Genomic DNA, 24598 nt, shown 5'->3' with positions numbered 1-24598 from the left:
ACTGCAAATAGACAAGAATCAAAACAAAACAACAACTTTATACCCTGAGATAGAGTTACAGATTTTAGATAAATTTGTAAATTTTAGATCTAAAACAATATTTACAGATTTTTAGGTAAAGTAGGTATTGAATGCAAGTGATAAGGCCCATATAAATACTGAGTATAAATACAACTTTAATTCTTCCCGGCTTTGGATTATTTTGTTTGCTTTGTTTGGTTTATACTCATGCTTTCTTTCCTTTCTACTACAACTGTAACTCTGCTCATAGAAATTCAGGTTATAACTCTGGTTGTGTCAATCTTGCATTCATCCAAGCTAGCTTTCTCAGTAATGAGAACCTAAAGCCATTAATCTACAAGTGATTATTCCTAAGTTGTCTAGAAAGTTCACATAAAACAGGTTTAATGGTTACTTTCAACTGCCTACTCAGCACTACCTAGAATTAATTAAGAAAATAGTATCAATGATGAATTTTCTAGACTGGGTTGGTCTATGACATATCCCTGGAGTACTGTCTCTATTACATTAATGGACATAGTAAAATCCACCTTGAATGTCATTGAAATCATTGCCTTGTTTGAGAACCAAGAATGTATAAGAATAGTGTTTATGTAACTCATTTAGATTATAATAGATAATTTAAAATTAGTCTTCTATGATAGTCAAACTTATAGTCATGTTAAGTTTTCTAGGTATACATATATATATATATATATATATATATATATATATATATATATATATAATTCAATTAGGTAGGTAATCTTCAAATATTTGAAAGCCCTACAGAATATGATATTTAAAATGTTTTAAAAGTTTAGATTTTCTGGACAGTGAGACATGTCTGCTCCTGGCAGCACTGATTTACTTCAAAGAAAAAGATGGGCATCGAAGACACTCCATAAGGAGTTTATCTTCTCCTTGGCAAAAATAGCCATTTGGGCAAAAAAAAAAAATGTATCGATTGGACCCACAGGACCCATAGGAAGGTAACCAATGACTTTGCTTGGCAAAATGGTCCTTCAGGTTTCTGCTTCACAGAGGAAACTGCAAGACATTCTACAGAACACACAGAAAAGTGACTGAGAGACTAGACCTGTGGGCTAAAGACAGATGCCCCAACTTTACAGAAAAACTTTAGATGACTGCCCAGGCTGCTAGCTGTCTCTGTCTACTCTCATAAGACTCTGGAAGTTGCTTACATCCTTCTCCCATTTCTCAGGTAATATCATGTCCTTTTGAGGTCTTTGATGTAGTTGAAGACTAGATAAGTTAGATATAAAACCTTAGAATCACAAATATAGGATAGATAAAATATTTTCTTTAAATTTGCCAAATACAAATAGACTAGATATTGTAACTGTAATTCTTGTTTAATAACAGTTTGTTGTATATACTTTTACTATGTTAAAGTTAAAATTTTCCTTTTTAACTAAACAGAAAAGGGGAAGTGCTGTGGATGTCTTTCTGTATGATATATATATATATATATATATATATATATATATATGTGTGTGTGTGTGTGTGTGTGTGTGTGTGTGTGTGTGTGTGTGTTGCTCTGATTGGTTGGTAACTAAAAAGCTGATTGGCCAGTAGCCATGCAGGAAGTATAGGCAGGATAAGCAGAGAGGAAAATTCTGGAAATAGGAAGGCTGAGTTAGGACACTGCCAGCTGCCTCCATGAAAAGCAAGATGTAAAGATAGCAGTAAGCCATGAGCCATGTGACAAAATATAGATTTATAGAAATGATTAATTTAAGATGTAAGATCTAGCTAGTGAGAAACATGAGCCAATAGGCCATACAGTTTGTAATTAATATAAGCCTCTGTGTTTTAATTTGGGTCTGAGTGGCTGTGGGACTGCAAGGACATGGGAGCTCGGTGGGCACAGGAAACTTTCAGTTACAGGGTAGAGAAAGCTGGTTAGATATTAAGCAGCCATGATTAGTACTCTCTGTTCTTGAACTATGTATTTAATGGGACTACCAGCTTCAAATTCCTGACACACTGACTTCCATGAAATGATGAACTGTAACTTGGAATTTGTGAGCCAAAATAAACCCTTTTTCCCTTTAAGGTGTTTTTAGCAGGATATTTCTTTCACAGCAGCAGAAATAAACCTGGAACAAGAAGATATCACATTGGTGCACGGGATCAAGTAATTAAACTGGCATGTCATCACTGCATTATTTGTGACTAAAGAGTCCTCATCTTTTCTTATAGTGCTTCACAGAATGGAATTCAAATGTCCAGACAGAAGAAGAGTCCCACATAGCAGGACATTGATTGGGCAAGTGACATTTTTGCAGCAAAAGTGGGCACCCTGCATATAGACTGCATTTGATTCTGTGACAAATGTTTTCATATTTTTTAGCCTCAGCTAAGAAACTGAGTTGAAAACTGGCTCTGGGAAATACTTCAGTCTCAGAATTCCTTCTCAGCAATTAATCTTTCCAAACAGAAGCCCCTCAAAACCACAATGACACAGCAGCATAGAGAAAATCTTTCCTTTGCTCCATCTGTTTGATATGTATTTATGTTTGCAAAGGGTAAATATTGTATCATTTTCAGCAAACAGAGTTATAGTGCTTGGCTCTGTGGGTAATTTCCTTATATTTAATTATGGAAAAAGATACAGTATGATCTAGATGACTACAGCAAACTATCCACATTTAAGCAAATATAATAAAGGAAATATACACAGTAGTTTGTGATATGTAGATGGACAATATTTGAGATAGTTCAGATTTTATACAGACTGTTATTGTTCAAAAGAGAGAAGAAAAACAGAAAACATCTGCAGATAAGGTTAAATATTGGCTCTACTACTGGTGGACTTTCGCAAATACAAATGTGGTCACAAGGTTTGATTTTAAATATATTTTCAATGTTCTGGTTGATTTCTATTTTCTTATTAAATAATGATGTACATATATCCAAAAATTTTGATAATCATTCAAGCACAGGGCATCTTAAAAATATTAAAAACAGCAAGACTCCTTCCTGTGGTGTGGTTTCAGAATATGCAGTGTCCTGTGGGACAAGTATCAGCTCCTTCCAAAAAGGTGGCCTTGACTATTGTCTAGGCTCCAATTTAGAACTACAGTGACGCTGGCAGCAGGCACTTTGCTATAGGAAGGAATCTGTAATGTTCTATACTATGAAATGCAATTGGATATCATGACATTCCCAGAACTGCTAAACATCTTTCTGTGGTTTTTCAGGAAAAGCAGATGCAATTCAGAATTGTCCTAAGAAGCATGAATACAATTCCTCAATTTGAAATAACATGTAGGTACATGGATAGATGATATGCCTGAAGAGTTGCTGATGGGAACTGTGACCAGTCCAGTACCCCTCAACTATTTAAAGATTATAATCATTCTAAATACTGGGTTTATGCTGATTACAAATATTTCATTAAATCTATTTGAGACAATGTCAGATGTATTTCAAGGAGCTGATGTGATCTGAGTTGGGGTTTTCTGGAAGAAATAGATGATAAAGTAAACTGTGGATCAGCTTCCTTGGAGTCCATATCCATTGGTGACCTAGAGTCCTATGGTTGTAATATACTCTTCCATATCACTTATGAAGAGTTTAGCTTGCTCAGTAAAATCAATGTCAATCCCAATTTAAAGCATTTCCCCCAGTTTCTAAAAGCTCAAAGATATATAGTTATGTTACACTCATGACAGGTTCCGTTTGTTCCTGGACACTGGTAGAATTAAATAGAATTCATTGATTTTGTGACCCCTGTATAAACTTATAGATTGGACTAGAGGAAAAGTCCTTGCCTGTGTGAAAAAGGCAATCATTGCATGCTTTTGTATGCACTGAAATCTACAGAGGATTCATACAATGCCAGACCTTTGTTAAAACCCAATGGATTTGAGGAAAAAGCCCATGAAGTCATTTGTTGCTACTTGAATGGAGCTGTTTCTGTCTTTTGAGGTCATTATTAAGCATCTAGATGTAGAAATCGAAGTATTGAGAACACCTGTGGAGAACACGACGTGGGGATGATTAAATGTGTGCAACCACATGGAGGTGGGACAAACATGAACACAGAAACAGAACTTCATCATGTGAATTTGAAACAGGAGGAAACAAGTCTAAGTGACCCCTTTCTGGTCCATGTGACACAAACATCTGAAGAACTTCATCCAGAAGAAAAGAGATGTCAGACATGTGCACACAGATGGAGGGAAACTTCATCAAATTGTACTGTGCCCAAAAGCAACAATTGAGGAATGAGAATGAAAATCATTGGGACACATAGCCTCAAGTAGTCATGGTCCTTTGTCCAGCATGCATTTCTGTAGACTGCTGGTCTGCTGGTAAAATCTGTAACTAAGCTGGACAGCAGCACACTTTTTAAAAATGTGTACTTATTTATTTTCATTTTATGTATATGGGTGTTTTGCCCACATGTGTGTCTGTGCAACACACATTCAGAGCCTGCGGAGGCCAGAAGAGGACAAGTTACCTTGATACTGGAGTTACAGACTGTTGATACCTGCTGTGTGGATACTGATAATAGAACCCTTGTCTTTTGGAAGATCAGAGTGGCACAACATTTGATACAAAGAAATAGTTTGTGATTCCAAGGGATTCTTTTATAATCAGCTATTGGTCCTGCACAATGGTAATTAATAATGTCAAATTCATCATTCTGCAAAGCAGAATTTTATGGACAGATTCTTTGATTTGTTAAAGGGAGTTGTACCTTGGATATATTTTGTTAAATTTTCCTATTGAAAATATGTGTTAAATTTGGCATTTATATGTCTAATTGCAATGATTGCAACTTATTTTGTTTCAGCATGAAATGTTATTTCAGATAAAGAAATCCAGACTTCTTTGATATAGGACAATGCCATTCATTGGTTTTAACCTGTAGTCAAAGTTTTCTTGTTTATTGAAATTTTATTAAAATCATACATCATAAAAAGAGACAGAGTATGTCTAATTGTGTTCAAGTGTTCTTTCTTCTAATTTTTTAATCAAACAGTATATTATTGCTACTGTTGGCCCTTAGCATGTAATTGTGCATCATGGCTTTCTCTAATCATGTAATTCAACATCCCAGTCTTCCATTCTTCCCTGTTTGATCATTCTTCCTAGCTACTATTCTGCTCTCACTTTCCATGAGATCAAGTTATTGAATCACTCATATTTAGATTGTACAATACAATTCCTTTTACTTAAAATTCGTCAATTGGCAGCTCTAATTACATTTGTAAAAGTGCATCCAAACAAGAGCAGTGTTTGATATGTAGTTCAGCAATTAGCATCTAGAGATTAGTCAAATAGATAGAGTAACAGAGATACCTTTTAATGTTTGCTTTCATTGTGAAGCGTGGGAAGGCAGCTCAGCTGCTCCGTTGGTGAAGATCTTGCTTCCCAAGCACGAGGTCCTGATTTCAGTCCTCTGCACCTGCATAATGCATAGCTGGTTGTGCTACAGGCTTTTGTAATAGCAGAAGTGCCTAAGAAGGAGGGGTGCTGCCATCGCTGCCCCAGCACAAGTTGCTGGTAGGGAAGATTGTAGGTTGAGGGTTTTGTGGCTGGGTTGGTATCCAGGTTTATCTTTAGGGAGCCTGCAGAGTAACCTCACTGCACCAAAGAGACTATAATGTAGGGGTGAAGGCTCCAAGGCCACACAAGCTGAATCTCTTTGAATTCAACATGCTGTGTAGAAGTTGATGAGGCCCCTCTGTCTATTTTCAGAGGGTAACGTTCTACCCTAGCATTAGTCTGGGTTCTTTAGGTATTTCCATTTGAGTTCTTCAGCCAACAATTCAACAACATGTAACTCTGTGCCAACATTGGAAGACTTGTCTGGTTACAAAATGTGGTCAGTTCAGCCTCCGTATCCTTCCTTACTAGAAGTTCTCACTGGGGCAACCCTGATAGATTCTAGGAAGTTTCTACTGCACTAGATTTCCACTCAGCCTCTTTCAAAGTGTCCCCCAATTCTAGTTGTCCCTCCCAGCACTTTTTTTCCCTCCACATTGTTCCCCATCTCTCTTGCTGCCATCCTCACCTGCTCTCAGTCCACCCAGAATCTATTCTATTTCCTCTTCCCATTAATATCTGTTACCCTTGGAAACCCTCCGCTTTCCTTAACCTGTCTGGCTCTATGGAAAGTAGCTTGATTCTTAATTAGCATTTACTTAACAACTAATATACACTTATAAGTATGACTGTTTTCTAGTTGTGTCCATTTGCCTGCTAATTTCATGATGCCATATTTTTTAACAGTTGTGTAATACGCCATTGTGTAAATGCATCCCATTTTCTTTATCCGTTCTTCAGTTGAGGGACAACTGGGTTGTGTCTAGTTTCCAGCTATTATGAATAAAGCTGACATGAACATAGTTGAGCACATGTCCTTGTGCAGGATGGGGCATCTTTTGGTTATATGCTCAAAAGTGGTATAGCTGGGTCTTGAGGTATATCGATTCCCTATTTTCTGAGGAACTTCTATAATGATTTCCAAAGTGGCTGTAGCAGGGCTTTGTTTGGACTGCCAATTCCAAAATAATGACAAGAAGATTTCTTATTAATTATGAATATTTGAGCTTAGCTTAAGCTTGTTACCAATTAGCTCTTATACTTAAATTAACTCATTTAATTTAATTTACATTCTATATTATGGTTCATTACCTCTCCTCCACACTGTATGTCTTATTCCCTTTGTGTCTTGTTGGCTTAATCTTATGCACCTTAGATTCTTCCCTAGTTCCTCTCTCTCTCTAAAAGTCCCACCTATTCTCTCATGCCATTCAGTTCTTTATTAAAACAATCAGAAGGCTCCTTAGGCAGAGACAAATGTTCACAGTGTACCAAAAGATTATCCCACAAAATTTCCCCCATTTTGTCTATATAAAAAGAAAGACTTTAACTTTCACACAATAAAACTATATATAATAAGAGCAAATATCAGGTAGGAATTACATTCACAATGTCCAGTCCATTTTTATTTGGCAGATTCAGAGAAAATATTCTATTATCTATCCTATCCTTTTGAGTCCAAAGTTTTGTACCTAAATCATTTTCTATTGTAACTTGTATTACCAACCTAAAAGTATCTTTTTAGACTTTAAACCTTTTTCTGAGATTAATAGCTTAAATTTTATTTTTTCTAAACCTTTATACACTTTACATCTCTTTTGTGATTTTTAAAAATTTGGTAACAAAGAAAATGATAAAATTATAAAGACCTAGTCTTCAACCCCCATCAGAGACCCAAGAAGAATAAAATATTACCTGACTAAACAGAAAGTGCAGAGCAAACAACTTCAAAAATTATAGTAATAAGAGCGACACCTGGCTGTCTAGGCAGTCACGCAAGGTTCCTCTCCAATGTTGGGACAACCATCTTCAACCTACAGGCCTATATTATCTGACAGACTTTTCTGTGAAGCAGGAATTTTGAAGTATTTTCTCACCTTGTCTTGGCAAAATTTTGCAGTTGCCTTCTTTTGTGTCCTAATTGTCCAATTTGGACAACACTCTGTCAACAGTCAAGGCACAGGCAGTTTCTTGCCAACTGGAAAATTTGGTGCAATGAAAGCAAACTTATATAGAAGTTCTTTGATGCTCATCATCCATTTTAGCACGAATCTTAACAGTTCTTATTCATAAAATCAAACCAGAGGCCAGGTATTGGGGTGATGCTGAACACCAGAGAAGCAGAACAAACCACAGCCACCTCACCTTGCCAATACCTCAGCTGATCTTGTTTCCTCAGACTGGAAGCCTCTGAATCCTTATCCAAATGGATCTCAGCCGAACTGTGCTGCTCAAAGCCTAAAAGCTTAACCAGCCTAGTTCCTGGTTTTCATGCCTTATATACCTTTCTGCTTTCTGCCCTCACTTCCTGGGATGAAAGGCTTACTTCCTGGGATTAAAGTCGTGTGTCACCATGCCTGGCTGTTTTCAATGTGGCCTTGAACTCACAGAGATCCAGAGGGATTTCTGCCTCTGGAATGATAGGATTAAAGGTGTCAGTGCCATCATTTTCTGGCCTCTGTATCTAATGGCTGTTCTGTTCTCTGACCCCAGATAAGTTTATTAGGGTACACAATATTTTGAGGAACACAATACCACCACAATTCATTTTTGAATTAAATTGATACTTCCAGGAGCAGATGAATTTCATTGTCATGAAAAATCTTATGTTATTAAAACATCTTAAATGTCATATTCTGTAAGTCTCTAAAATGTTTGAAGACAATCTATCTATCTAAATTATATTTCTGTTTTACCTTTGAAACACATATAACATAGCCACAAATTTGATTGCTGGATGACTAACTACAAACCTGTATTTATTAATTATCCTAACTAATTTCTTAACTATCCTAAATAATACATTTCAAGGGGTAGAACTTTATATTATAATGATAAATGAGCTGCATAGGTAAAATACCTTAAATAAAAGTAAAAACATGTATAAAAATACAATAAAAATATCTTAAATTTGTATCAATATACAAAAATTCATGCCAATATAAAATATTTAAGACTAGTAGATGCTTTTTTAGTTTAAAAGTAAATTGAATAATCTACCCATTTAACCTATCATTCCTATTTAGGAGTAGATTCAATAATCTACCCTTTTATCCTATCATACTTAAATCCCCCTTTTTTCTTTTCAGAACACAATCCCTGAGTCTAATCCCTTTTGCTGAGTTTCCTCCCTAACCATGAGTTATAACTACTGGCAACTAATCTTCCTAAATGATGAAAAACCTCTACGACCCACCAAACAACCAAAACCCATCCACCCAATTCTTGGGAATGTGAGTGTCATGTTCTCTAAACTGCTTCCTGTTGTCTGGGGGCAATGGCAACTTTAGGGGACCCTGAGAAAATTGGGATAATGGTCAAATCTTTAGAGAGCTAGATGTTGTCAAGTTTCTATATGACAGGAAAATGCAGAGCTTATCTGAAGTCCTGGTTGGAGTAGTCTGTGAGGCTGAACCATCTCAGCTAGCAGCTTTGAAGTTGTTCTAGATGCAGAATTTTGAGGGAATTGCAGGAGAGGCATGTTGAGAGGCTAGATCACATGGGCTAATTGTCTTCTTCATTGCTGTTTGGTCTTTTGGTTCTGAAAACACACAGACTTTTAAAGGTAACATACATGTCTGCATTAAAGCAGGTAAGGAATGTGCAGTATGCATAAAACAGCTCAAGATGATTTTCTGTTCTATGTTATAACAGTTAAAGGGCATCTAATAACTATATATATATATATATATATATATATATATATATATATATATATATATATCCATGTCCATTTGGACTGCATAACCAAACTTTAAAATAAATCTCCATTCATACCATATGAAAGGATGATATGTAATAATAAGTCAGGAGGGTTACATAGCCTTTAAGATTTATCATATCTCCTCCAGTCTCAGAATTGTCCCATAGTAGAGGGATCAGTACACCTGTCTTGTAGTTTTTCTTGGTTTCTTCCTTCACATCTACAGCCAAGATTTTCAAGAGGTCTCCCCTAGTCAAATCCTATCTTCACTAACTTTGAAGGAATTCACAGCTTGGCATTTCCTGTGAAACAAAGGCATAACCTCTTCCCCAGTGCAACATACTTATTGACTTCTATTCTTAAGTTAAGACATCCTTAAAATATATAGGTTGGTTTAATTCAGCAGTTTCCATAATCCAATGTCTCTTAGGAGCTGTTTTTTTTGTTTGTTTGTTTGTTTGTTTTCTTTTTTTTTTCATTAGCACTTAAAGCATTCAAAGTTAATACAGTACTATGTAGGGTCTAGACACCCTGTGCATTTACCATCCTTACATGGATCATTCTTTTTATATTAGTTTACAGTTTTGTTAATGATTTTATTTTATTGTTTATATTTATTTTTTTTTCTATAATGGTCTATACCATTTTGTTTTCTTTCTTCAGCAACTAAGCCCATTTTGAAGCATACTGTAGCTGTTCAGAAGTTTTTGTTTTCTTTTCAGGTCAGGACCTGGCTTTCTGTATAACTATAGCCTACTTTGATTGTATGAGCTAAGCCTTAGAGGGCCAGATTGTCCCATCAGGAAGGAGAAATTGCATGCAGTGAGCATACTAGGTCGAGATGGGAAATCCAGAGTCCTTGCATGCTGTGGCTCTGGAAAAATGTTTCAAAAATGTTGCAAAGCCCTTTGTGCATCTGAAGGATCTTTCAATGGCTCTGCTTAGCACATGGCACTGGTGACTGACTCTGTCCTCCTCAGTTCCATGAGAAACAAAGCTTAAGTCCTAGGAACTTGCAAGGATCTGTGCTTACTCACCCCATCTCTGCGACATTGCTGAGATGACCCGTAATATGCATTACTAACTAGTGTAGACCCTAAACTTGGTTTTTCATGCTGCCTTGGTGGATGCCAAATGTACCAGGACTTTCTTTTGATTGCTAGTTCCCAAATAATGATGTGGAGACTTATTAATTATGAATGGTTGACCTAAGCTTAGGCTTATTCCCAACTAGCTCTTAGACCTTAAATTAACTCATTTGTATTAATCTACACTTTAAGGCTTCTTACCTCTCCACCATACTATATGTCCAACTCCCTCTATGTCTCATGACTGGCTTAAACCTATGCACCTCAGATTCTTCCTGAGTTCCTCCCTATCTCTTGAAGTCCTGTCTATTTTTTTGTGTCTATCTATTGGGTATTCAGCTCTTTATTAAACAAATCAGAAGACTCATTGGGCACATCTTCACAGTGTACAAAAAGGTTATCCCACAACAAGTTGCAGTACAAGTTTGTACTCCCACAAGCAGTGGAGGAGTGTTCCCCTTGCCCCACATCCTGGCCAACATGAGTTGTTACTTGTGTTATTGATCTAGCCTTTCTGACAGGTGTAAGATGGAACTACAAAGAAGTTTTGATTTGTATTTCCTTGATGGTTAATGATGGTTAACATTTCTTTAAGCATTTCTCAACCTTTTGAGATTCCTATATTGAATATTCTGTATTTAGATCTGTAACCCATTTTTATTTTGGGTTATTTATTTAATGGTCAATTTCTTGAGTTCTTTATTAGCCCTCTAGCAGATACAGTATGAGTAAAAATCTTTTCTCATTCCATAGGCTACCTCTTTAATTGAGGGTGTCCTTAGGTATGAAATTTCTAAAAGGACTACAGCTACTCAGGAATAAAGGCCAACAATTTGCAAATTGGATTTCTTGGAATTAAAATGTTTTGGTTCAGTAAAAGCAATGGTTAACTGAGTAAAGAGTTAGTCTACAAAATGAGAGTAAACTCTGTTTTGGTGGTTGTCTTAGTTACTTTACTTTTTCTGTGATAAGACACTATGACATAAGCAACTTATAAAAGAAAGCATTTAATTTAGGGCTCATAGTTCCAAAGGATTAGAGTCCTTGACCATGATGGTAGAAAGCATGGCTGCAGGTGTTCAGGTAGTAGCTGAGAGCTCACATCCTGACCCATAAGCATAGGCAATGAGAGAGCTAAGTAAAAAAAAAAAAATGCATGGGCTTTTGAAAGCTCAAACCCCACCTCCAGTGACACACCTTCTAAAATGGTCACAACTTTGAATCTTTCTCAAGTAATTTAGTCAACTCAGGACTATGTATTGAAATATATAAGCCTACTTGTGGGTCTTTGCATTCAAACCACCACAACTATACTTTTGGCAAAGGATTACTCTTTAAAATACACAAGGAGTCAATAGAAAGTAAACACCAAGAAGAGAAATAACCCTCTTGTCCTAGATATCTTTAAGTGCCAGCTCGACACAGCCTACAGTCACCTGAGAGGAAAGATTCAGTTAAGGGACTGCCTTCATCAGATTGGTCTTTGAGCATATCTATAGGGTATTGCCTTGTTCCTTAATGGATTGCAGAGGGCACACCCCAGTGCTGGTGTACCATCTCTAGGCAGGAATGAATGGAATGTATTGAAAAGCTAGCTAAGCATTTTACAGTGAGACATGTAGCAAGCAGCATGCCTCCATGGCTGCTGCTTCAAGTTTCTGCTTGAGTTACTGTCCTGAACTCCCACAATAATGGAATGTGACCAAGAAGTCTAAAAGGAAATTAGCTGTTACTTCCCTAAAATTCTTTTGTTTAGGGTGTTTTATCACACCAACAAAGTGAAACTATAACACTGATTTAAAAAATGACCTATATATAGTTCTGAACAGAATTCTCAAAGAAAAAAATAGTAAGTTATGGCTAATAAGCATTTGCAAAAGTGTTTAACATCCTTAGCCAGCAGAGAGATGCATATTAAAATTACTTTGAGATTCCATTGAACCTGAGTCAGTATGTATATCATTGAGAAGTCAAATGAAAATGAATGCTGATAAGTATATTGGGGGAAAGGAATCCATATTCACTGTTGTTTAGAATGTACACTGGTATATCCACTACTGAAATCGCTATGAATGTTTATCCAAAGGCAATAAAATTGAACTACCGCATGACTCAGCTATATCACTGGACATAAACCTCAAAACTCTGTATTCTATTGCAGAGATACTTGCTCATCCATATTCACCTAGGAAATAGAACTAGCCTAAGCCTTAAAAATTGTAGCTCAGACACAGGAATAGATCATTTATGTCTATAACCTATGTTCATGACCACAATCAACTCAATGTGCAGTAATGAAAGAGGCAACCCCAAAAAGACAAGATCAAAGTGGATTGGATACTGAGAACCTGACACTGCCTCCAGCCACTTCCTTAGTGTTTAGAATTAACTATCTAGCTGTGATAAATTAAGGTTTACTCCAGCATTGCCCGTGGCTACATTTAGAAGAGAACACTTGCAATACAGACTATTAAAACACACAAAATAATTTATTTATAGTCTGATCCATTAAGAAATGTTTGCCTACCACATACTGAACAAGCTTCTGATTCGAGTGGTTTACTGGATTTTTAATTTATTTATAAATTAAATTTGTATTTGGCTTGTAATAAATAGCATATTAGTTTTGCTATAAAGATCCATACATATTAATTTGAGTCACTTCTACTCATTTGTGTCTACTAATATATGATATTCCATTATCTGATTATTCTATGATTTATTAATAGTACCCTTTTGGATAATAATCAATCATGTCTCTGTATTTTAAAGAAAGATTTTATTTATTTTTATATTATGTGCATGGGTATTCTGCCTGCATGTATGTATGTAAACCACATGAATTCAGCATACTCTGAAGACAGAGCAAGGTATCAGCTCCCACTAAATGGTGCTTGTAACCCTCTATATGAGAACCTGGAAGAGGAGCAGTAAGGGCTCTTTGTGGCTGAGCTATATCCCCAGCCCTTTGTCTCAGATTTTTGTTATGAAATGTTCTTTAGTTTAAGATATACAACTGTTAACTGGGACTTGAATACACATGTAGATAATTTTATTAATAACTTGGTTAGTTTTGTTAGTATCTATTACACCCTCAGGGAAGTCTCTTAGTATTTTATACTTGTGTATAATGATGATTATGCCCCAAATATTTAAACAATACACATGTTATTGAGAAATTATGTATTTTATTGTAGAACTTTAGGAAAAGTTCCCCTCATTTTCAAAACCATCTGAACCAATTTTGAACATAGATGTTTTTCTTTGTTTTCTAAAAGGATATTCCTGCAATCTGTGGCTGAAGCCCTCATAAGCTACCAACATTCCTGTGAGTAATTTCTCTTGTGGTTTAACTCACTCTACTTAAACTTTCCTTCACACTCACTATGCAAGTGTGTAATACTTTGCAACATAAATATATATTAAGAACAAATGTTTTATATCTGTACAGATATTATAAAAATTTGGAAAATAAAGTATATCTTTTTGAATGTCAAGTATAGTTGATGCAAAGAACATTCTCTTTCCTTCATGAGAAACACTCCATTTTAAGAATTTGACATAAACACATTCTGAGCTGTTTTCTGTACTCTAGGAAAGCATTTTCCCGTAATTGGAAGTTTACACAAGCTGTTGAAAACATAATATTATGTAGCTGTGCAAACAAGGTACTGAATTATATTAAATGTTACAAATCTATATAATCTCCATTGTATACTTTTTGTTAAGGTAAATTTTTTATTCATAAAACATAATAAAAAGTCATAGTTTTCTTGCTTAGCTTCTGCAATCTAATTTGTGTGTTAATAACTTGAAATGATTAAGCAAGTATAGTTAAATCCTTGAATATAATGGATCATGCTCTTTGGTTGAATACTCAAGATAAACATTGCAAGATCTACAGGAGCTATTTTCAATTGTAGACAACAAATCTTTTATAAACATATTTATTATCTTTCTTTTATATGCCAAGAACACACTTGAAAAGTACAAGTGTATTCTTTGATAATTTTAAATATACTTGCCATACAAATATAAATACACTTGAAATGAAGGTAGTTATGCTTAAGTTTACATATTTAAGTATTTGATAGTGTGATTTGAATACATGTTTGACTCTGTCAAATTTGATAATTCAGTTAGTAAGTACATTCATTGCATGGTTACAGGCTTAAGGGGACTCTTTGTGTATCTATATCATGCATAATGTGTTCTATATTATACACTCACTTGTCTGTCAGAAAGGAAATATGTTCTGAGAAATACATGGTTAGCATTTTTTTATTGTACTTATACAAAGGAGGATAGTTTGTTTCTTTTATAAGAAAACTGGACATGATCATAGAAAGAGAGAGAAGGAAGCCATAGAGAGATGCAGGAAACTGTGGGAGTATACAGCAGGTGACAATTAGTATTTAACAGGTTGACCCACAAGACCCACCTGATGGGGCGCTCCATCTGACAAAGCCAAAGCCATTGAGTCGCTGACTGTAAATGACTGGGTGTTTCTGTCTGTAATTTTCCTCATGTGCCATTTCATTTCCTCCATAATAATGGCTATGGGTATTTTTCCACTGCTTGTGTGTAGCTGAAAGTTTACCTGTGCCTTGCCTGGTCTGCAGCCACTCAGACCCAAATAAACACACACAGGCTTATATTATTTTTTAAATTATATGGCCTAATGGCTCAGGCTTCTCGCTAGATAGCTCTTGCATCTTATATTAACCAATTTCTATAAATCTATACTTTCCACTTGGCTCATGACTTACCACTACCTTTACATCTTTCTTCTTCTGGTGGTGGCTAGTAGTGTCTCCTCTGCTCTGCCTTTCTCCTTTGTAGATGTAACCAACTGTCTTATTAAATAAGAAACACAGAACCAATGTAAAAGAGAAAGCCGAGAGGTCAGAGCTCAGAGCTAAAATCTTACCTCCTGCAGTGCTCCTAGCTTCCCTGAAAGAGAGCTACTTCCTGTGTGTCTGTCTTTAAATAGTCTTTCTGTTCTGCCTTCTCATTGGTTGTAAACACAAACACATGACTGCCTCATCACTGCCTGTAAGTACTGCCCTCCAGGTCTTAAAGGCATATGTCTCCAATGCTGGCTGTATCCCTGAACACACAGAGATCTACCTAGCTCTTCTACCAAGTGCTAGGATTAAAGGCATGGGCCACCACCACCACACTCTTGCTATGGCTCTAATAGCTCTGACCCTCGGGCAACTTTATTTATTAACATAAAATGAAAATCACATTTCAGTACAAATAAAACACCACCATACTCCTTCCTCTCTCTCTAGTTGGAATGTCCTGCCCAACCTTATTCTGCCTCACCATTGGCCAAACAGCTTTGTTTATCAACCAATCAGATCAACACATATTAACAGCATACAAAATGACATCACCCATTACTTGTGTGCTTATCTCATAAAAATATTCCCTCTTTGGGCATGCTTATAGCTGTGGATGGACAAGAAGATGATTTCTGCTTATTCTGTATAATTCTATTAATACTAGAATATTTTTCATAACTGACACAAGAAAGTAATAGTATTTTCAGTCACAAAACAGCTAATTTTAGACTTCAAAACATATTCAAAGCAAACTGGTTGTCCCTGGAGATGAATACACTAGAATGATTTCTCAGCTGTTGTTTATCACTGATTCAAGGTCAGACTTGAAGCAACTTTGGTAGATATCACTCCCTGTAGCAATTGACTTTTTGCATATAGCCCCAGCCTTGGTGTGCTAAAGTTGCAGCCAACTGTTTACTTTCTGTCTGGGAACTCTCACCACCTTAGGGCTATGGGCATGGCCAAGCATTACTCACTGGTTGGTCAATGTGAGCTAAGAGAAACTGTGTAACTTATTATGTGTTATGAGAGTAGACCAGTCCCTCAAAATGTAACATATAATTGTCCAAAGCTGGGCAGAAAGAAGAAGAAAGACGTGAGAGTGTGTGTATGGATATGAGAAAGCTGCTGTAAAAAGAGATGTTCAATGTGAGTGAGTTTGTATTAAAGTATGTATGAGTGTGAAGGAGTAATGTGAGAGAGTAAATGACTGAGAGAATGAGCAAAGAGTGAATAAATGATTTAATAATATGTGAAGAAATGTATTAGAGTAGAAAGAAGAAATGCGTATAGAAGAGAGATGTGGAGCTTGTAAAAAATGTCAAGGAAAATGAACATGTATAGAAAAGAGATGTAACTGTACAAAAGAAGTATGTACCTGTGTGGACATTGTATGAAGAATATAACAATGTGGAATGTATCTATGTGGAGACAGAAAGGTTTTCAGAGAAAGAGATTTTTAAAGATACAGTAAAAAAGAAAGTTAGCATCAAAAAGCATGTATGTTTCCTTATTTACCTGTCAGATAGATGGAAAGTTATTTTTAAATACCATCAGATAAAAAAGTTTAATTAAGTCCCACTATTCAGAAGTCTTCTATTCATAATCATGGAGCAGTTCCGAACTGCAATAGAGAGACAACACCTGCTCTGTGATTTCACTTCCATGTGGAATCTAAAAGATTTGATCTCATGGAAATTAAGAATAGAGTGGTGATATCCAGAGACTGAGGAGAGTAAAATTCAGAAATAAAAATACAAAAGAAATTTAATTAATATACATTAAGTTTCATAATTAGACAGTGGTAAGAAATTGTGATGTACCTTTATACAGTAGAAAGATGTTAGATGCCAATTATTTACTGTGTGCTTTCAAAAAACTAGAAGCAATGATTTTTAATGCTTTCATGTTAAGTGATACACTTTTGAAATGATGAGTTTCCTTAAACTAAACATTACATAGTGAACACATGATTCACATATAGTATACTATCTCATCAACACGTTTGAAAGGCATTCAATTTAAATTAGAAAATGCTGCCTTTTGCTGTTTACTCTCCTATAAATGCAATTTTCTGGTTTTTTCTGCATTATGTAAACAAATAAAAATTTTAGAGAATTATTATTCTGGAAACAAAACTTTCTAATGCTCTACAATCTTGGATATTTAAGCACTTTGATGAATTGTTCTAATGCTTTAGACCCAAATCTGACATTTAACTTATGGCAGTGCTCCCAGTAATATCTGCATCAAGAACCTTCAAGGTCCATTTCTGATCCTGAGGGTCCTATCAGGTAAGGCAGAGAAGGATAACAACTGAGAAAGGATCAAATCATGGCTGTCAGGAACCACATTAGGCTCTCATGAGTGCTGGATACTGGGTCAAGCTAGAATTATCCAAGAGAATCTATTTTCTGCTGCCTGCTTAGGCAGCAAGTTCTTTTTCCTTCTTCTGTTTTTCTGGTTTGGTTTGGGTTTGTTTTTGTTTTTTGAGACAGGGTTTATCTGTATAGCCCTGGCTGTCCTGGAACTAGCCTTGTGTGGTGAGATTTTAATTGTGCTGAAATGTGATTTTATTTGTATGTTAATAAATAAAGTTTGCCTGGAGATCAGATGTCATAGCCAGCCAGGAACAGAAGTCAGGTGGTGGTAGCCCACACCCTTAATCCAATCACAGGACCTGCAGAGTCTCTGTGTGGTCAAGGACACAGCCAAGCATGATGACTAGAACCTTTAATCCCAGCACCAATCATAGAGACCTGGAGTTCTATATAGACAGGCAGTGACAAGGAATTCATGTGGCTAGGCTTAGAGCCAATGAGAAGGCAGAACAGGAAAGCAATAAAAGTACAGGTTAGGCAGGAAGAAGCTCTCTCATGTGGGAAATTATGGTTTAGTGGTAAGATAAAGAGTAGTCAGTGGCTCTTCACTAATTCTCTGATCTCTTTGGCTATTAACCATGTATTTGGCTTTGTGTTTCTTAGTTACAAATACTACTTGAAATTTCATCCACAGCCTTGTAGACCAAGCTGGCCTTGAACTCACAGAGATCCTCCTGCTTCTGCCTCCTGAGTGCTGGGTTTAAAAGCATGCACCACCAACAGCAGCTAGGCAGCAAGTTCTTAATGCAGGTTATGTGTGAAGAGAACAGAGTGAGATTTTTTTCTCCCATCTAGTCTAACTTTAACATCTCTACCTCCATACTGGTCCAGCTATAGCCACTGGGCCTGAGCAGTGCAGTAGAGGTGATGTTACTCTACTCTAGATGAGGTTTCAAGTCCAGCCCACTGGAAAGAGGGTTATTCCATGAGCTTCTGACCATTCAATCTGTTAACAAGTTTACCACCAGCAGTAGCCTACCTGCTAGGAAGCATCAATAATCCTTTTCTGTCCTGCCGTTCTCACATGTTTTATTAGGTCTCTGGACAAGCTAGCTCCACTGTCACAGTAGAACTGAACTGGGATGACAGTATCATTAATTACCTCATACATTCAGAGCTTTACTAATTCATTCCTCTTCCAAGTATTTCAAATTTGATTATACATATTATCATTTTATTTGGTTGGAAATACTTTATTTTTCATGAAACTTGACATCTGTATTAAACACTGGATTTACTTTCCAAATACTTGAACTTCCAGCTCTTGCTGTGACACTGGAATTTAATTTGATAGCAGAGTGGAATGAGCTAGACCCTACACGATTACTATTCTCTCAACTATTTTGAAAGATAGTGTTTTATGTCCCACAATGTAGCCTTTCTTGTGAATGTTGCTTGGATCTTGATATTCATATACTTTGCTCCTGAAGAATTGTTGTTGAGGAGTACTTTCTATCTATTAATTCGATAAAGTTGATTGAAGAGGCAATTCAGATCAACTCTTTGTGTGATGAATTCCTGCTGGTTTGATCTATAATTACTGGAAGGAGTTCTTGAGTCTCAGTGGTAATAACAGGCTTTGCCTATTTCTTCCTGTAACTCTGTCAGTTTTGCTGACACTTTGATAGTAGGTACACATACATTCAGGATTGTCATGTTGTCTTGAAGAATTTACCATCACTTTTAATACCACAGCACTTTATACTTGATCATTTAAGCTGAAATCTAGTCTCTCTAAAGTTAACAAATCTACTCTAATTCTCCTTTGATTATTGATATGGTGTATCTTTCTTACTCCCTCATTTTAACCTTATGGTTCTATATTTAAATATTGTTTGTTGTAGAAAATATATAGAGAAATTAATATAGGCCTCCAAATTCTGAATTTTAATTCCAAGATTTATATCATTTATATTTTAATTTATTCTTGTTATGGTTGGTTTAATATTTTTGTTATAATATTTTAAAAGTCCTTACATATATGTACATGTTTTCTTCTGACTTACTCTCAACTTTCCCTTTTCAGTTGTACATTATATTTACTTATTCATTATTTATTTGTTTTTCTATGCTTAGGATCAACATTGGTCATGACAGACTGGGATAAATCACCACTCAAAATGGAAATTTTATGTGACGGTATTTTAGCATGAAAATCATCTTTAATCAATATTTTTTACTAGTCAAGACTTAGCTATGTACATTATAAGTGATAGAATTGCTGCTGTGGGATGTTCTGTATGTCCTGTGGGAGCCCTTCTTGGGTTCTTTGTGGCGTTACCCAGCAGGTCCGCATAGAGGATGATTAGGACCATGGGCCTGAGTGCAGGTGTCTGAGATGGTCTGCACTTGGCTGTGCTGGGGGATGGTCTGTATGTCAAGTTGCTCTGATTGGTCAATAAATAAAACCTGATTGGTCGTGGCTAGGCAGGATATATAGGCGGGACTAACAGAGAGGAGAAAAAAAGAACAGGAAGGCAAGAGACACTGCAGCCGCCGCCATGACCAGCAGCATGTGAAGACGCCGATAAGCCACCAGCCACGTGGTGAGGTATAGATTTGTAGAAATGCGTTACTTTAAGATATAAGAAAAGTTAACAAGAAGCCTGCCACGGCCATACAGTTTGTAAGCAATATAAGTCTCTGTGTTTACTTGGTTGGGTCTGAGTGGCTGTGGGACTGGCGGGTGACAGAGATTTGTCCTGACTGTGGGCAAGGCGGAAAACTCTAGCAACAAATTGCATTCACAAATAGCTCTTAAACTTCAAAGGTAGTTTCAATACTATTAAGAATATTACATGCCCATCCTTCTCCTTCCCACCTCTCCTAGTACTAATGTCATTAAGTCATTGTTCAAATGATGTAATCAACAAATATCCTTCTAATATCATTTAGGATAGTTATTGATTAAGAACTTGAAATGGAAATATTATTTATAATTATATTTACCTCCTTGAGCAACATTTTTATTTTCATAGATATTCTATCAGGGATAGAGCATGTATCTCTAGTTCTTTTGCCTTCTCTTGGGACTCTTTTCTTCCTATGGAGTTTTATTGTCCAGCCTTGATATGAGGGCTTTTGCCTTGTTTTATTATATCATTTTTTGTCCTGTTTGGTTGTTGGCTCTTGGGGATCTGCTCTTTTCTAAAGAAGAAACAGAGGGGGTATGGACCTAGGTGAGAGGGGAGGTGAAGGGGTGTGGACCTTGGTAAGAGAGGAAGTGAGGGGGTGTAGCTGGAATTTTCTCCAGTCCTGCCCTGGCCCACAGCCACTCAGACCCAAATAAACACAGAGATGCTTATATTAATTAAAACTGTTTGGCCTGATGACTCAGGCTTCTTGCTAGCTAGATCTTACACTTAAATTAACCCATAATTTATGTTTAGCCACTTGGCTTGGTACCTTTTTCCAGTTCTGCCTTCACATCTTGCTTCCTCTGTGTCTGGCTCATGACTCCTGACTCAGCCTTCCTGTTTCCTGACTTCTCCTCTCTCTTTGTCCCACCTATACTTCCTGTCTGGCGACTGGCCAATCGGTACTTTATTTATCAACCAATCAGAGCAACACATTCACAGCATATAGAGTGATATCCACAGCAGGAGGAGCTGAGAGGAGTGGAGGAAGGGGAACCAAGTTGGGATATATCATATGAGAAAAGAATCAATTTTCAATTTAAAAAATAATTAAAAAAAATAAGCCAGCATTTAATGTTTTTTTGTTTTTTTGGCTGACAGAATCTGTGGTTTATTCATTTTCAAGGATAATTCTGCACATGACTGTTAATTTTGTGTGAACAGGCTTCAATACTGTTTGTTGGTTTTCTGTCTTTAAACACTGAATATTTCATTTTCTTCAACTCTCTTCTTAATGAAAAACTTTCCTAAATAATTTTAATATAATTATTCTCCTTGTTTGTCTGTATTGAAGGTATATTTTTGTCTTTGTTAGTTTGTTAATTTTAATCTTTTTATACAGTTTAACCAGGATAGTGTGTGTGTGTGAAGATCCTTTAAAATTTTCCCTGTTTACCTGTACTATGGCTTTCTCCATAGCATTAATAAAAAAAATCCTAAAGAAGATTACTATATTTCTTTGACTTATGATTCTCTGTTCCCTCAATTTTCCTTTTGTTGCTGTCCTTAATTATGTGATATATGTTTTATGATATGTTAACATTTTCCAGATTTCTATATTGTGTTTTCTACTTTTAATTTATTATTTATTTTTGTGGTTTCATATGAGTAGTTTCTTCAGTTTACAGGCCTCTTCCTGTGGTGTAATGTCAATGTGCAGGTGGAGTTTTCTTCAGTTCCCTTCTCACATACACACAAGGTAGAACATTCTTATAGCAAGCTTTGTCATTTTATGCTCTCAGTGAGATGATTCCAATACCTCCATCATCTCTGAGTCGGTTTCTGATGTGTCTATTGAATGCTCAGAATACATGCTCTCATCAGGACAAACTATAAGGTCTCATTAAAAGATGGAGATCTTGTAAGGGTCAAGGGGAACCAAGTTAAATAGGCTCCTGCTATATCTTTTAGTTTTGGGGGTCAGTCAGTCACCTGATATTTAGATGCTGGAGAATGATTTTTTTTCTTTTCTAATGTACTTGTTTTCATCATTGTCATTTTAAATTGAATCTTGGTTTGGATGTCCTCTCATCAGTCACTGTTGATATTCTGAGAACCACTCCATAATCTTGTGATTATTTGAGTTTTCTGTGTCCTTATCTTTAAAATCAACTCTTTTCGAGTAATGTGAACTGATTCTTTACATTTTATGAGGAAATATGGGGCAGCAGTGTTGGAATCTGAGAAAGCTCTTTTGATGTCTATGCTGTTCAAAATAAGGCTTTGCTATGAAAATCAATTGATTTTTTTCTAAAAATTGTACTGTCCAAAAAGAAACTAGGATTCCTGGAGAGGAAACCTATGCATCATTGGAAATCTAAAACATGGCCCCTGAAAATTTGAATCCCACATTAGGCAATTCCTGCCTTCAGAAGTTAGTCATAGATCCTGCCCTGGACTCCCCTTCTGGACCAGAGGTGAGTGTCCTGGCTCAGCCTGGACCCCACCCCTGGGCACCAGCCACTCCGGGAAAGACCTGCCCAACTTGGCCCCAGGTTCTGGCCACCATGCAGGTTCCCTTCTAGCCCCACCGGAAAGGATCCCCTTTTCTAATACCCCCGGCAGCTCCTGCAATCTACACGCCCTGCCCCCATGCCCATCTGCCCAAGACCCCAGCCACTTCCTGAGACTTAGAGACTAGCCCCCAGCTCCCATCCTGCCCCCGATTTCCCTTCTGGACCAGAGAGAGAGAGCTTCCATCCTGCCCTGGACTTCACTTCTGGACCAGAGAGGGCTCCCATCCTGCCCTGGACTTCCCTTCTGGACAAGAGCTCCCATCCTGACCTGGACATCCCTTCTGGACAAGAGTGCTCATCCTGCCCCAGACTTCCTGTCTGGACAAAAGCTCCCATCCTGGCCTGGACTTCCCGTCCAGATAAGAGCTTCCATCCTCCCTCAGAGTTCCCATTTGGACAAGAGAGCTCCCATCTGGACAAGAGAGAGAGAGACTTCCTGAATCTGTCAGCTCTGTCTGAACCAAGTGCACTGATAAGACCAAGAATGAACCACAAGGAGATGGGCAGATGTCAAGGAAGAAGTACATACAACAAAATAAAAAGCAATACAGCATCACCAGAACCTAGTCTGCCTCCAACATCTAGACCTGAACATCAAAAATTGGAAGAAACAGAAGAAAGCAGCCTTATGAATAACATCATGAAGAAGGTAGAGGCTTGTGTAGAGAAAAAGACAAAAAAAAAAAATGGGAAGAACTCTATAAACAACTAGAGGAAAGGACAATCAAATTTCTCTAAAATCTACCACATACTTCTCCACAAAGCAAATCTCAACAGATACAAAACAATTGGAATAACCTCCAGTGTTCTATCAGACCACCATGGTTTAAAGTTAGATTTCAACAACAAAAACTACAGAAAACCTCCAATCTCATGGAAGCTGAATAATGCTCAACTGAATCACCAATGGGTTAAGGAAGAAATAAAGAAAGAAATTAAAGACTTGCTAGAGATCAATGAAAATGAAGACACCACATACCCAAACCTATGGGACATTATGAAAGCAGTGCTAAGAGGGAAATTCATAGCACTAAATGCCCACATAAAGAAGTTGGAGAAAACTCACACTAGTGACTTAACAGCACACCTGAAAGCTCTGGAACAAGAAGAAGCAAAGTCTCCTAGGAAGAATAGACGCCAGGAAATTATCAAAGTGAAAGGTGAAATCAATAAAATAGAAACTAAGAGAACAATACAAAAAATTAAAGGAACAAAGAGTTGGTTCTTTGAGAAAATCAACAAAATAAACAAGCCATTATCCAAACTAACCAAAAGAAAGAGAGAGAGAATTTAAATCAACAAAATCAGAAATGAAAAGTAGGACATAACACCAGACATTGAGGAAATCCAGAGAATTATCAGGTCATATTTCTAAAACCTCTACTCCACAAAAAAATTGAAAACCTAAAAGAAATGGACAATTTTCTGGATAGGTACCACATACCTACGTTAAATCAAGACCAGACAAACGATTTAAATAGTCCAATAACCCCTAAGGAAATAGAAACAGTCATTAAAAGTCTCCCAACCAAAAAAAAAAAAAAAAAAAAAAAAAGCCAAAACCACATGGTTTCTGCACAGAATTCTACCAGATCTTCAAAGAAGAGTTAATACCAATACTCTCTAAATTGTTCCACATAATAGAAACAGAAGGAACATTACCAAACTCCTTCTATGAGGCTACAATTACCCTGATTCCTAAACCAAACAAGGACACAGCAAAGAAAGAGAAATACAGACCGATCTCCCTCATGAACATTGTTGCAAAAATACTCAATAAAATACTGGCAAACAGACTCCAAGAACACATCAAAACAATTATCCACCATGATCAAGTAGGC

The sequence above is a fragment of the Peromyscus leucopus genome, chromosome 6 (assembly GCF_004664715.2).
Source record: "Peromyscus leucopus breed LL Stock chromosome 6, UCI_PerLeu_2.1, whole genome shotgun sequence".
Classification (NCBI taxonomy): Eukaryota; Metazoa; Chordata; class Mammalia; order Rodentia; family Cricetidae; genus Peromyscus; species Peromyscus leucopus.
Note: the sequence above shows the minus strand (reverse complement) of the source record.